General features: G+C 37.5%; 1 long non-coding RNA gene across 1 annotated transcript; it reads left to right on the top strand.

Moving 5' to 3' along the window:
* Positions 1-2045: 2045 nt before the first annotated feature.
* LOC126827595 (uncharacterized) lies at positions 2046-11989 on the top strand. The gene is made up of 4 exons (XR_007682744.2): positions 2046-2237; positions 8649-8750; positions 10297-10500; positions 11314-11989. It is a non-coding gene; the product is annotated as an uncharacterized LOC126827595 (long non-coding RNA).
* The last annotated feature ends 4388 nt before the right edge of the window (positions 11990-16377 follow it).

Genomic DNA, 16377 nt, shown 5'->3' with positions numbered 1-16377 from the left:
TCCCGGTGATTATTCGTCGTAATAATATCAACTTGATATTAAATCCGACAAAAATAATACCGACATAAATTATTGTCGGCATGATTCGTGGAACTTGAATTTAATCCAACACAAGGTACATCTTTCTAAATTATTCAATGGACACAAAAACAAACTCAAACAAATAGAAACAGAATGTTTGTTGGTTTGTCATAATTTTAAAGTTGCGTTATTTATAAATACAGAATGACAGTGGTTTTTTTATGGTTTCTCTTTATCAAACTGTCATGCGTTTGCTTGTATTTTGCATTAGCAGGATCCCAAATTCGCACTCGGGCCCAATTCGCCCCCATGACCATAATTCTCAACGGGGCCCAATTCCAAAGGGGCCTAAATTAGCTCGGGGTCCAAATTCCCCAAGGGACCAAATTGGCTCGGGGCCCAAATTGACCCGGGGTCCAAATTCGCTCGGGGCCCAAATTCAGGTGGAACCCAATTCGCCCGAGGCCTATATTGGCCCGGGTTCCAAATTCTGCCGGGGCACAATTTCACCCGGGGCCCAAATTCTATGGCCTTAAACATTCACGGGGTCAAGCTAGTTAATTTGATACCGCATCTTTGATTTTATTTATATAGAATTAAAAAAAAGATTCTTATGTACAAAATATAACATTTTTTTTTGTCTCCTACATTCATTGAAATAACATACGTACGAAGCATTGCCGCCGTTTTTGGTCTCACCGCACTCTACACAAGCACCAAAATGAGCAGAAATATTGTCTCAGCGCCTATAGAATTCCCGGTTAGTCCCCTAGACCTCACGCCAAACTTGGCATCGTCTCCTCCAGGGCTCTACCCTGCTCAAATTCCTGAACGTTTTGTTTGTCTGCAAAAATTTTCCGGCGTGGTTTCCCTTTGTCAGTGGTGTAGGACGGAGGGCCTGACAAAGACAGCTGTCTAGTCCTTCGGATGGGACGAAAACCGAGGTCTGGTGTACACATTGGCGTGCACGCAAAAGATCCCTTGGCAGTTGGAATTCGATATAAGAGTAGGAGACTGCTTGCCTAACCCCGTGGGTTTTCTCCGGACCCTTAAACTACTACACACTCCCAAAATATGATCTTATTTTGTGTTGTGTGGACGTGACAAGGAGTTGTCAAATGAAATATTCACCCCGGTTTGTGGTACTGTTCGAAGGACTATCTAGATGCTATTCCCAGGCCAGTGTACCGGTGTTTTTCTTACTGAGTCAATTTAAAGGGACAATAACACTCTTGCTGGCTTGAAAGCTCGAGAAAATAAATAATATCTCTATCCAAGTACTAGATGTTTAAGTGTCCTACCTATTGTGTAAATTATCCATTACATCCTATTTTACTTGTCCAGAGGGTTCGAAAATATTTTTAAATCGAAGTTTCATTTGAAAAGGTTTACGTTAGACGTTTCAAACCATTATGTTGAATTTTTCAAAAATTTTAAATAAGGTGTGTTAAGATGAAATTTGTATCATCAATTAATTGAAATATTCTAAAATAGTACAATTTGTTGACCAGAATAAAGATTGGGACATATTATTCAGTTATAACAAGAGTGGTATTGAGCCTTTAAGCAGTGTTAAAGTGATGCTTTGAGTTTGAAATTGTGATTTTTCCGGCGTGGTTTCCTCTTGTCAGTGGTGCAAGACGGGGGGTCTGACACCGACAGTTGTCTAGTCGTTCGGATGGGACGCAACACATTGGCGTGCACGTAAAAGATCCCTTGGCAGTTGGAATTCGATAGAACAGTAGGCCGTAGCGCCGCTGCCCCGGCAAACTTTCCCTCATAGAACACTGTATTGCGTATGCCTGTCTTCATTAGCCCAGTGGAAGCAGAACTGTAGCACGTTAAACCCCATTTCATTGCATTTCATTTCAATTTGAAATTCGTGACTGTGTCACTTTTATTTTGTCGCTAGAGGCTACAGAAATAAAAGATTAGATCGCGCCTCGGTGGTTTGACAGTTCATAATGATTTATATCCTTCAGACAAAAAAAAATATATCATACAATCTAATATAAGGAGTGTCAGTCGCTATTAGAATACGACTCTTCCCAAGAATTCGCTCGGCATCTCAGAAGAAGTGTTCTAAGGGCCTGCTGGACATTGGTTAGAAGTCAAAATGCGTTTTATTATTGCTACTGCAGTCTTGGCACTATGTGTTCTTGCTTTAACTACGGATGCCAAACCTGCGAAAAAAACTGTATCCAAGGGCAAGACAGGTAAGTACAGTTAGACGTAAGATACTTACCTGCCAGTTGGAAAGTTAGAATCAGTCATTTTTAAGGCGAGCGATCGCTCTCGAGCACCTGCCGCTATCTGAATGTCGACCGAGGGGAGATTTTTCTCCCTCCTCCGCTCTCCTTTACAAAGTCGTCGGAGGTTGATTATCATTTATGAAGTATACCAGGAACGATCCCCTAACATGCAGTTATTGATCTTCAGAACCATTTCCCATACACATAACCAATCACTCTTCTTAACAAAATTGGGAGAGTTTTTTTAGGGGAGCGATTTTTTTTCAATTTGGTTGATTGAGGAGATCTTTTTTTTGGCTCTCCTCTGAAATACAAACAACAACGACTGTAGAATACTGAAACTTTTGAGTAAATAAGAAATTGAACTAAAGTAATATTCAACTAAATTTATTTAATTTTTGTTTTGCTTATATTATATCTAATTTGAATGTTGTAATTCTATGTGCGCATGTGTGATATTACATCAGGAGTAACTGAACTATTTGGCGTTGTTGAACATTAAAGGTGACTTGACTCGGGAATTGTACTATTTGGATATCATTGATTCCTTTCGTTCACGAAAAACAATGAACAGCGTTTAGTTGTTTGGATGTTACATTGGCGTGCACGTAACAGAACCACTGATAGTTGGCGTGGCTCCGTCTTCATTAGTCAAGTTGATGCTGAAAAGAAAGGTGCTGACTCGCTGACCAGGAAGGACTGGGTTCGACCCCGGTTGACTGAGAAAATTTCTGGGTATTTTCCGTCGTGGACAAGTCTTTGGGGTGGGAGGCTAAACCGCGGTTCCGCGTACACGTTGGCGTGCACGTGAAAGACTGTTGGAATTTATGTAAAAGTCTGCGTAAAAAGTAAAACCTTAAACCCCCATTTCATGTCATAGAAAAAAACCCAATTTATTTTCTCGCCAGTAGCTTTATTTTGTAATAGCTAAATCTGCCTATTGCGGGTATTTCTTCTTGGTTTCAAATTAATATTTAGATTTATTCACATGACAAGCCTACAATCAACTTTCTAGGGGATCGCACTGCCGAGATTTAAATGGATTTGAACATGGATAATCGAGTAACGTTGTTACGATAATAAACGATATACGCTACATCTTCAGACAATCATAAAATACAGTAATTTGAATGAAACTTTCAATATATTGATTTTTGATTATCTATTTTTGAGAGAGAGAGAGAGAGAGAGAGAGAGAGAGAGAGAGATGGGGTTTAACGTCAACTCGACACAAACTAGGTCATTTCGGGACTAACACATGGTTCAATTTTATTTCAACAATTCGCTTGCGCGTAGGGGTCTTTAGCAGTGGGAGGAAACCGGAGGACCCGGAGAAAACCCACGAGGTTGGACAGGCGACCCTACTCCTTGTCACGTACAACCGGGGAATCGAAACCACGCCTGTTGACTCAATGGCAGACGTTATGATACAGCGCGCACACGCTAACCATTCACCCCCCCCATCTATTTTTGAACTATTATAGCACGAACGGACAGCTATCTCTCTATCTTACATAATGCATCCTTAATATACATGCGTATATTCTCTCGTTTTGTTGTTCCTCGGGATTTTCCAGCTTGGCTTCTCCTTGTCTGTGGTGCAAGACAGAGAGCCTGCCAAGGAGCGGTCTCTAATCGTTCGGATGGGTCGAAAAACCGAGTTTCTGTGTACCCGTTTGTATACACGTAAAAGAGGCCCCGACAGTTGAAATTGAAAATAAGAGTAGACCGTAGCGCTGCTGTCTGGGCAAAATTGTCCTTATAGCACATTTCGATTCCCAGATTGTACGTGACAAGGAGTAGGGTCGCCTGTCCAACCTTGTCCCGAAATGACCTAGTTTGTGTCGAGTGGACGTTAAACCCCATTTCTCTCTCTCCTTATAGCACACTGCATGGCGCCCGTTAGTTGTAATGCCACTCGGTGTAGAACAGTAAGAAGACGTTAAACCCCATTTCAAAGTTAGATAAAGTACTAAGTTAGGATGAGTACAAAGTGTCAATCAGTTAATGTGGCTGAAACTGACATCCATATATGTCATATGATACAAGTGAATTATCATCATTTATTAAACTGTCAGAATATATGAATACAATACAAGTATAATATGTTTTAATTTGATGAAATAGATTCGTCATAGGGATCATCGTACTGTCGTTGTCAAACACGTGGATTCGTTTCAATTCAACTGTCAGAATATATGAACACAATACAAGAATAATGTATTTTAATTTGATGAAATAGATTCGTCATCGGGATCATAGTACAGTCGTTGTCAAACACGTGGATTCGTTTGAATTCAACTGATGCTTGTAGGCAAGGGTCAGTTAGTTTGATCGAATATTTTCTGTAATCGAAACTGACATTTAATACGTCATAAAATACGTCAAACACCAGAGAGAGAGAGAGAGAGAGAGAGAGAGATGGGATTTAACGTCCACTAGATACAAACTAGGTCATTTCCGGACTAACACGTGGTTTAATTTTATTTCAATAATTCACTTGCGCGTAGGGGTCTTTAGCAGTGGGAGGAAATCGAAGGACCCGGAGAAAACCCACGAGACTGGACAGGCCACCCTACTCCTTGTCACTTACAGCCGGGGAATCAAAACCACGCCAGTTGACTCAATGACAGACGTTATGATACAGCGCACAAGTGTTAACCATTCGGCCATCCAACCCCCCTCGTCAAACACCAACATGAGAATATTATGAATAGAATACAATAAGTGAAATTATTCTAAATTGGTTAAAATTTTCAACAACGCGTCTTTTGAATCGATTTGTCTTTGCTGACTTTACTGACGACAATAATGTATGATAATCTAATTACTGGGTCAAAAGGAATAATAATGGAAAATAACAAATAGTTTTCGATTACACCAGTCGATTTTTTTTCCGCCCTTTGATGGACCTTCACGTGCGTCCAAAATCCGATAGGAGGCTTTACCCAATATAACACAATACCACCCAATATTACACAATGTCACGCAATATTACACAATACCACCTAATATTACACAATACCACCCAATATTACACAATACCACCCAATATTACACAATACCACCCAATATTACACAATACTACCCAATATTACACAATACCACCCAATATTACACAATACCACCCAAAATTACACAAAACCATCCCATATTACACAATACCACCCAATATTACACAATACCATCCCATATTACACAATACCACCCAATATTACATAATTCCACTACGATGCGCAGGAATTTCCTCATGCTCGCGGAGTAATTTCACCCAATTCTTGATAACACGAAATTTTGGGTTGATTGAATGTGTAAGAGATTCTGGTAAACCGGTCCATTTTACCGAAAAAATCGACCCACTCGGCAAACAATTCGGCCCATTTGACTATCTAGACTAAGCTCATAACTGTATACACCTCTGTTGTGCGCCCCTGACCTATGAATTATACCAATAAAATAAAATTGAATTAATTCACGAAATGCACAATTTCGACGGTAAACTTTAAAAGTCTATTTATAGTAGCACCCTTGTCATGGTTTGTTGACATTGATAAACTCTAAAAACAATAAAGTATTATATAATAAATCCACTAAAACAACCAGCCATTGAATAATAGCTGCCATAATATTATATGTTACTTGATTATTCAAAATCATGACAAACATAAATTATCAAGTCACGCGCGCTCTAGAATGTATAATTCGCTGAACCTATTAAACATACATTATGCAAGAGCTAAATCTGCCAATTGCAGGTCTTTCTTTAGGCCTGAATGTTTTCTAAATTATTAATTAGACATTAATTAAACATACATTATGCAAGAGCTAAATCTGCTTATTGCAAGTCTTTATTTAGGCTTCAGATGTTATAGAAATTATTAATTAGACCTTTATTTACACGACAAGCTCAAAATCAACTCTGTAGACCCACGGATGGCTTGGGTACAGTTTGGATTTAAACAGTCGTCCATTTAAAATTAAATCAATACATGACGGACCAAGCTAATGTTTACCGTTAGTCGCTGAGATCACTAACGGAAACTGGTGATGAAAGGCCTGCCAAGCATGTTACTTGATAATCGAAAATATGTTGGTGGAGTTATCGTCTGTCAATCAAACGGTCGCCAATTCTCATAAATGGTGCAGACACAATTGATGCCCATTTCTAGTCCAAACTTCCAAAAGTGACAATTCCGTTCAGAACAAAGTAATTTGACTGAAATTTTCAACATTTTCTTTTTTTATCATCTATTTTTGAATTATTATAGCAAGAATGGCCAACTCTTTATAAAACTCTTAACTAATGTATCTTTAACTGATCCACTCTCGATGGCATCACTAGCCTGCGATATTTACTGGATTAGAACCAGGTTTGCTGCTTCTGATTAAATCAAAAAATGGATAATCGAGACTATGTTTTTTTTAATCGTACCGACCTTAGTAATGATGATCGAGGCTAGGCTCAAAATTCAATTGCTAAATTTGACTGCAATTTTCAGCAAATCCCCTTTACATTATCTAGTTTTAACTATTACTAGAAGAATGCCCGGCTTCGCTCGGGGGTCATAACCCCGAAACCGGAAGTGGTAGACTAACGCCACCTGGCCTATGTTACTCCCCGGTCCGAGCTACCCCTATACCCCAAATTTCAGACTCGGGGCAGACCTAGTGTAGCCGCCAACCCCGAACAGACAGACAAACGACAGTCACAAATATTAGTATAGATAGATAGATAGATAGTGAGAACTACCAGCTCATTATCTAATCTCCCATAATGTATCTGTAAGTGAAAGGGAGGTGGGGGAAGGGGGCACACACGCAAAAGAAAACCGACAAAACAAATCTGCGGACAAGACAAACTACAGATAGGTTGCCACAGTTGCTAAATCGCCTGTGCGGTCGACAAGGGTTGTCGCATAGTTATACTTTTGTAGGTAATGGTGGACATTTAAAAGACAAGGTTTTAAAAACTGAAACAATGGCCACAACTCCGGAACTGATTTACCGAAATTGTTAAAATTCGGCAGGCTATTTCGTTTTACTAATTTAAAGAATGCATATAAATTTCATACAGATCGGATGATAACTTTTGTCGTTCGAGCGTTCACAAAGTTCAACAAATGAAAACAAGGGCCGTAACTCTAGAATTTATTGACAGAAATTGCTGAAATTCAATAGATTTTTTCGTTTCAATAATGATGCATATATAAAATATAAATTATATACAGATCGGATGATAACTTTTGTCGTTCGAACGTTCACAGTGCCCAACAAAATGAAATGAGGGCCATAACTCTATAATTAATTAACTGAAATTTCTTAAATTCAATAGGTTTCTGTGTTTCACATACACGGTCCATGGTTTCACCAATTCAAATGGTGTATATAAATGTCATACAGATCGGAAAATAAAATTTGTCGTTAACATTTAACTAATGTAAATGATGCATACAAATTCCATACAGATGGTCGCTTTTGTTGTTAGAGTGTTCATAGGGTGCAACGCAGTGAAACAAAGGCCATAACTCCAGAAGAAATTAAAATAAATTATTGAAGTTAAATAGGCTTCTTCATCTCACTAATGTAAACACCGTAATATATATCAATTTCAAAACAACAGATCATAAATGTAATCTGAGAGTGGACGACGGATTGACGGACCGACGTACGTCGGCGACGGCGATATGACCACATTTCCATGTAGGCGTATAACAAGGAATGACTTATATTGTTCAATACAAATATACTCATGGTATTAAAAGTGTGTATGAAGGCACTGCAAAAATATGTTTGCACAAGTGTGTATATTTGAATATGTATGCAAATTTGTATATATACAAGGATGTCGCCGTATGAACAGGGCTTAAGCTTCCAGTGCGCTGTAAGTCCTGGACCCGGATTACAAGAAAGACGTAACAAATAATACAACCGATCTTGACGGTGATAGTCTGCTAGTTGACGTAAAACGCTAAAAAAATATGTAATAAAGTTGCAGTGAGCAAAAAGTAGCAAAGCCCCCAGAAATGTTCTAGTAGATTAACCAAGGCCCTAACTAGCTCAGAGCAACGAAGGGGGGGGGGGGGTGTTCTCCGTGGTGCTGTAAAATTGACGGACAATGTATATCTATTGTTTTTATGGTCGACAATTCTTTAGCACCCACCATAATTGAAATGAAATTAAAATAAGTTTAGTTGAATATAGTTTAGTTATTTATTTTTTACTCCAACGTTTATATAATTTTTTTTCCGTATTCTAAACCTTTCGGGTCCTAGCGCCATAATTGATCTCAAACTGATCGGGTTAATCCGTCACTGCCTTCCCCAAAAGCAAATTCTGAAATAACCTCATATAATATTTTTTTTTGTTTCATTTCAGCTGTATTTGGAAACACATCTTATAAAGGACAGTTGCAACGCTCCCTTAGAAACCGTACTTATAGATTGTTGTTTGGTAAAAGCAGGCTAACAGACCCATCAGGTAAGCCTATGTTTTATAAAACCTATTTGACAGGATGATGTGAGGTATTAGCTAATGAAACGGTCGGTTACGGCGAGATTTTGGCGTGAGATACACAGAACTGTGGGTAACCCACTAGAAACATCAACGCTGAATGGTTAATCGAATGTCATCTGACGCGACCTTCCCCTACAACTGATCAGATCTTTATGTAGTAGAGGCCATAGAAAGTATCAAAAAACGAAAAAAAAAACCGAATCGAAATAGAAATCTGTATTTGAAATAGAAATCAGTATTTGAAATAGAGATCAGTATTTGAAATAGAAATCAGTATTTGAAATAGAAATCAGTATTTGAAATAGAAATCAATATTTCAGAAATCAGTATTTGAAATAGAGATCAGTATTTGAAATAGAAATCAGTATTTGAAATAGAGATCTGTATTTTAATCAGATTGTCCGGCACCAGTGACAAGGCAGAACCACGCGGAAAATCCCGGCCAATGCAGGGATCGATCACTGAGCTCCAGGTTAGCGAGCCAACCCTTTTCCTACTGAGCCACTGAGGCTTCCAAGCAATGATACAATCAAACTGTTGTTGTTTATTACAAATTTAAAGTGACATATTAGTTATTATGGACAGGTTGATATATAAAGGTGTTCTTCTTCTATAAAAAGTGTCAGATTAAAACAAAGTGTTAAAATTCGCACGTGTGAAGAGAGGGCGGGTCATCATAAAATTTAGTTAAAACAAGAGGTTCACCTGATTGATGTTTGGTATCATCGTTCACCTTATAATAAGGTCCATGGTATCATCAGTGCGGATACAAATTTACCACCCAGCCTTGAGGTCCCCATAGCATAGATAACAAACCTCATCAGCTACGTTCTCGTAGTTACACCATGGCATTGTTCATCCTTGTCAGCGGTACGGGGCGGAAGGCTTGCCAAGGGATGATGTATAGTTGTTCGACTTGGACAAAAAAGAGGTCCTGTATACACATTGACATGCACGTAAAAGAACCCATAAATATTTGGAATTCGATATAAGTAGGCCATAGCGCTTCTAGATTCAGTTGATAAAGGACCCAATTCTACATGTCATTTAAATAATTTAATTAGATTCAGTTTCTCTTTATGTTCTCCTTATATGGTCTTTCCCCAGGATACCGACCATAGTGGACACTGGGATTATTATTCATTACTTACAATATCAGTGTGTTGTCCAAAGGTTTGTCCCCGGTTTCCTCCCACTACTAAACACCCCTACGCGCAAGCGAATTATTGAAATGAAATTGAACCATATGTTTAGTCCGGAAATTACCTTGTTTGTGTCGAGTGAATATTAAAGTGGGCGTTAAATCCCCATCTCTCTCTCTCCACGGGGTTGTCTTCTGTGTTGCTGTGTGGTCGCGGTTTATTCTGCACTTACATATATAGTCTGTACAAATTGTTCACAATTCGAAATATGCCACTCTGATTTTCCCCGCCCACCCTCCCCGCCACTCCCACTTCAATGACTTTGCTAACAATTACAAAATATATGTTTTTTGTTGTTTTGATTTTAGCTAGACCAGCAACTGACAATGGACCAGAACCTACACCGCTTGCCGAGTTCACAGCACAGGGCGATATGGCCTGTTCCATAACATATGATGCCGAGTGTGTTCCAAATGCATTGGCAATTCTTCCCCTGAATATCCGTTCCAAAACAATCTGTGGCCCTGGCTGGACATGCTATGAATAAATGACCAGAAGACCAAGAGAAGGTGGTAAGTTTGCAGTAAAATAATACTGTCAAATATTCATGTTACGGTTGAAGCAAAGAGGGCGTGATGAACAATTGGTTTGAAGGAAGGGTGGGGGCGGGGGCAGTTGTGGACGTAGGGTATTTGGTAAGGGTCGCCCTGGGATACTCCTCCGAGAAAATGTCATCAGCTACATTATCCCAGCCTACCAACAAAAAGCCCAAATGTATTTACATAGCTAGCACCTTATTCACTGAGTCACCATGTTTCCTCTCTGATTTTTGGTCAAAAATTATTCGCCCCCAGCCCTCTGGTAGTGGTAGTGACAGCCATTAATTGTTTAACGCCTGTGCGTAAAATCACAAGGTCGCTGTCATTGATTAAAGTGGCATGGATTTAGTTTGCAGCTTGTACAAGACAAGGAGTACACTGGTACATGTTAAAGCACCAAATAAACATTTCCATTTTTTTGTGGTGATCGAATATCTGTAGTCAAACTGTCTGTATTCTGAACAATCGCGCAATGTTGATATAGCCAATAGTGCTGGTCTCATGCTTCCACGTTGGACCATAAGGTCTGTCATTGGGTCAAATTGCGTTGTTTCGATTTCCCAGCTTGTACGTGGCAAAGAAAAGGGTTGCCTGGTCAACCCTGTGGGTTTTCTCAGGGTCCTTCGGTTTCTTCTCACAGCTAAAGACCCATACACGCAAGCGAATTATTGCAATAAAATTAAATCATGTTAGTCCCTAAATGACCTAGTTGTGTCGAGTGTATGTTAAACCTCAGTTCTCTCCCTTATGCATGCATGATAATGATGACTTGGATTTCTATTTCAGATCAATAATTTGGGAATGAGAAAGACGATGATGACAGTCGGATTGGAAGTGTATGATATAACTGAATATATCTATAGTTCATCTGACGTATTTATTGTCTAATTGAGTCACTCATTTGTATTTACTTAAGACAAATTAAATTGATTTGAATGAACTTTTCATAAGTTTCAGTATTTTATAAATTATTTTCATATTTAAAATTGAATTTGGTTTCTTTTTTTTTTCCGATGTGGAATCGACTCTTAGATTTGATTTAATCCAGTTGTGTGGAGGGGGTGGTGGTCCCGGGCACCAACTACAACAGGGCATCCAATCAAAGCGTGAAGGGGGATGGGGGGGGTGCCCGAATGGTCAGTCATTGATTCAAGTGGCATGGTTTCGACTCCCCTCTTGTACGTGACAAGGAGTAGGGTCACCTTTCCAACCTTGTGGGTTTTCTCCGAGTCCCCCGGCTTCCTCCCACTGCTAAACACCCCCACGGGCAAGTGAATTAATGAAATGAAATTGAACCATATGTTGGTCCCCAAATTACCTAGTTTGTGTCAAGTGGGCATTAAACCCCCATCTCTCTCTCTCTCTTCTCTCTCAAAGAGTGAAATTAATTTTTTTAATGTGAAATCATCACTGTTAACTTTGATGTACAGGCTTGCAATAAAACGTTTATTTCATGTTTTTATATGTACTTAATCAAAATGTCTTTCATTTTCACATTTCCGAGAATTTTGACCCCTATACTTGAGTCTAAGGGCATACAATCCCGAAATTGGTCCCCCGACTTCACCACACCTCTGCATAATCCGAACCTTGATTTAATACCACCAGAACCTAGATTCAGGAGCAGAATAAGAGATCGGCCGCGAAGGGACCCCAGCCGTAGATGAGATTTAGACCCCTTTCTTTTCTGTTTGTTTAGATACGAACTGGAAACGATGCTTTGGCTTCCCAAATCTGACAAAAAACAAATTAAATTGGGTTTAACATTTCTACACCAACTCGACGACTAATGAAGATGGACATACGCCATACAGTGTGTGACGGGAAATTTGCCCGGACTATTCTTCTTCGAGATCCCGGTGCTGGCCGAGAGAATTCCTGGCATGATTTCTCATTGTTAATAATGCAGGACGGAGGCCTGGCAAGGAACAACATCGGGTCCTTTGGATGAGACAAGAAACTGTACACGTTGGTGTTCAGGTAAAAGCAAGCCTGGAAATAAGGCACCTGTCACAGTCAATGTCAGGAACAAATTCTGGTTTTGTCAGACACAAAACCTCTGGTGCCTGTCATTTTGTCCGGCACTGATTTGTCTTTTTTATTGATATTATTAACAAACGTCCTGCACTAAGTTGAAAATGTCAGGTACTATTTCATTAGTGCCTTACAATTTGTCAGGTACATCTAAAACCGTTATTTCCAGGCCTGGGTAAAAGAATTCTTGACAGTTGGAAATCGAAATAATAGTAAACCGTAGCCAGGCATAATGTCCATCATGGCACACTGTATGGAGTATGTCCATCTTCATTATCCCAGTTAGTGCAGAAATAAGGGAAAAAAATAAGGGCGACACATTGATTGTAGTAAAGCATCTGATATTTTCACCTTGGCAAAAGTGTATACAGAGTTGAAACATGATAATAAAAAAATGGTAAGTTTATTCAAACCAGAGTTTCTTTGACAAGGTTTTACGAAGCAACAGGCATTTCGATATAGACGAAGGAATGTAACTGGACAGTGGATCTGCAACTGTTAACCAACCACTCCCTGGACACCAATTTGACAAAAGAAAAAATAAATGGCCTTCGTCAGCTGGAGGGTCTCCAGAGATTGAGTGAAAAGTTATTTCAATAATACATGCTGAATTAAGTATTTTTTAGGAAGAATTTTTTTGAAGATTGTGTGGCAATTCGACTGAACACAGGTAGAGAGAGGGCTCTTCCACTGGTGTAAAAGGAGTCCCCCCCCCCCACAGGACCCAGGGGGCCATGAATCGGGCTAAATATCAAGTTTTCTCCCCAGAGTCGAAGTTTTCTTCAGTTTTCTTTTTGGAAAGCTTCCCAAAAACTTCGGATCGGAGGCTACCGCCTTCCCTATGATCTGCTTTTACGTAGATTTAATACAATCAGCACCCAGATTTAATACAATTGCACCCAGATTTAATACAATCGGACCCAGGTTTAATACAATCGGAACCAAGATTTAATACAATCAGCACCCAGATTTAATACAATCAGCACCCAGATTTAATACAATCGGAACCAAGATTTAATATAGTCAGCACCTAGATTTAATGTAATTGGCGCCAAAATGTCCTGGATCTGATATGTACGTTTGTTGTTTGTCCAAAGGTTTGTCTTGTGTAATTGTTTGTGTGTGGTGCGGTCCTCCCCCTACACTTACAATTAATACAGTCAGCATCTAGATTATCTTTCCTGTCTGTCTCCCTGACTTGATAATAAAACAAAAATTCAAGATTGGTTGTAATAAGAAATAATCATTTATTCATGTTTAATAATGAACAGTAAACAAAAATAAAGAGACAATACTTGCTTGAAATATTCGTCTATAAACCTAACCAAATAATATATGTTCATAAAATAAGAGAAAATAAAAATACTTGATTATCAAGACTGAATTTAATTAATGCAAATAATGCTGATCAAGTCTCTGAATCATTTTCTTAATACCAGTAAATGTTAAAGTCTCCAAATCATGTTCTTAATTAAGTGTTTAATAATGTTAAAGTCTCCAAATTATGTTCTTAATTAAGTGTTTAATAATGTTAAGGTCTCCAAATCATGTTCTTCATTAAACGTTAAATAATGTTAACGTTTCCAAATTATGTTCTTAATTAAATGTTAAATAATGTTAATTATGTTCTTAATTAAGTGTTAAATGATGTGAAAGTCTCCAAATTATGTTCTTAATTAAGTGTTAAATAATGTTAATTATGTTCTTAATTAAATGTTAAAGTCTCCAAATTATGTTCTTCTTCAAAATGAGTAGCCATCCCAGATTTCTCTCAAAAGTCTGCATCCATAAATTACTATAGTTTATGTTTTCGTAAAATTTGAAATCTATATAGTGATGAGAAGACGTCCCAGATTTCTCTTATAAGTTCTGCTGCGAACTCTTCCGGCTTAAGTGACATTGTGCTGCTGTTTCCTTTATATAGTTGTAATGGGTCTTTTTGTAAACTTAGGTTTTCATAATTAAGGTTTATTTTTTAAAATAATTTTACTAAGGTCAAAACTTTGACTATGATACTCATACATCTGCAAATTCCTAAATTTAAAGTTTAAAAAAAAGTTATTTTAATTCATAATTTCTGACAAGTACTGGTACAGATATTATTAAGTAGTAAAATAGTAGTATGATTATGTTGATCTAATTCCATATTTCTGCACCCGTGAAAATTTGTCAAAATTCTTCTCAATTTATCTGTACATTTGCTGCAAAATGCAAATTTTTCTCAACGCAGGGAGAGTACGGAATTAATAAATACTGGTCAGTAGTGTCTTGTTCTGGAGAAATCAAATGATAATACGTTAATCTCCAAATCTTATCGAAAAATTTAGAACATAAAAAAAGTTGAGTATTACATTTACATAATATATAAATATATAACAGCTTAAAATAAGCTTTACAATAAGATAAAATATAATAAAAGAAGCATTATGTAAGAGCTAAATTGGCCTTTCTTTTGACCTCAACTGTTATATCAATTGTCAAATAGGCATTTATTCACATGACAAGCCCATAATCAACTCTCTAGAGCATCAAATGGTCGTGACTTTTAACGGATTGAAACATGGTCCCAACTCGCCATTTAATAATTTAATTCAAAACAATGGTAGCTATGAAAATTGAGACTAAGCTATTCATATCAAAACTTCAAACATCGCATAGAATAAAGTAATTTGACTGAAAATTTCAATATATTCCCTTTTCATTATCTAATCTTACATAATGCATCTTTACCAGACAGAACATCATATAAAAAATTGTATATATTGCGGTAGTTGCTATGGAAGGCATTGGAAGAGTTTTCTGATATCAATAGTTTGAAAAATGATAGGTATCAAATATTTTAAAATTACCAGACAGGTAGACTAAAACAAGGCATCTAAAGTAAAAAGAAATTGGAAATAAAATGGGGTTTACCGTCCTACTTGAATGTACCAAACAGGTTACTGAAATTGGACATGGATAATTTTTTGGATGGTTATCTTATCAACTTCCAATTGTCAAGGGTACACCGGAGTGACAGGACCCACATTTTTTCGTCCAATCTGTACTAGCTGCTGTTCCTTGTATGCAGATGCAAAAGAATGAACTAAGTGAATAAAATACTGAAATTTAATACTAATACTCAGAGCCTAGATTACTTCAATCTAAATTACATATCTTGCTTTATACAAAATTAAATTATTTGTTTAAACAAAATTATCTTGTTTTAAACAAAATATTATATAAATGGGTTGAAACAAAATCCCATATCAGTATCTTGCTTCAAACAGAATTACACAATTTGTTTTAAACAAACTTGATACCAGTATCTTGTTTTAAACAAACTTGATACCAGTATCTTGTTTTAAACAAACTTGATACCAGTATCTTGTTTTAAACAAAATTATATACCAGTATCTTGTTTTAAACAAACTTGATACCAGTATCTTGTTTTAAACAAAAAATTGATACCAATTGCGATTTCAACACATTTAAAATAATTACAAAACTGCAAAATAATTAAGATTGCCGGCTCTGTGATTTAACAAAAGAAATAATAAGTTAGTATCTACTATCTATATGTTTTTCATCTAATTCACTTCTACCGTTTCACGTCTTAATATAATACTATATTGCACTTCTTGAAAAGTAATTTATAATTAATATTAATAACTAAAGCCTAGCACACACAGGCGATTTATTTTGCTTGCCGAGTCAACCAATGATGCAGTCGAAATCACAACAATGTGTCTGTGTATGTTCGCTTAACAGCAATTTGCAAGCAACAGGTAAGAGATTGTCAATGCTGGTCATAGCTGAAAATTTAGTTAAGGCCAG

This window comes from Patella vulgata, chromosome 7 (genome assembly GCF_932274485.2).
Source record: "Patella vulgata chromosome 7, xgPatVulg1.2, whole genome shotgun sequence".
NCBI classification, from domain to species: domain Eukaryota; kingdom Metazoa; phylum Mollusca; class Gastropoda; family Patellidae; genus Patella; species Patella vulgata.
This window is presented reverse-complemented; position numbering and strand designations above follow the sequence as displayed.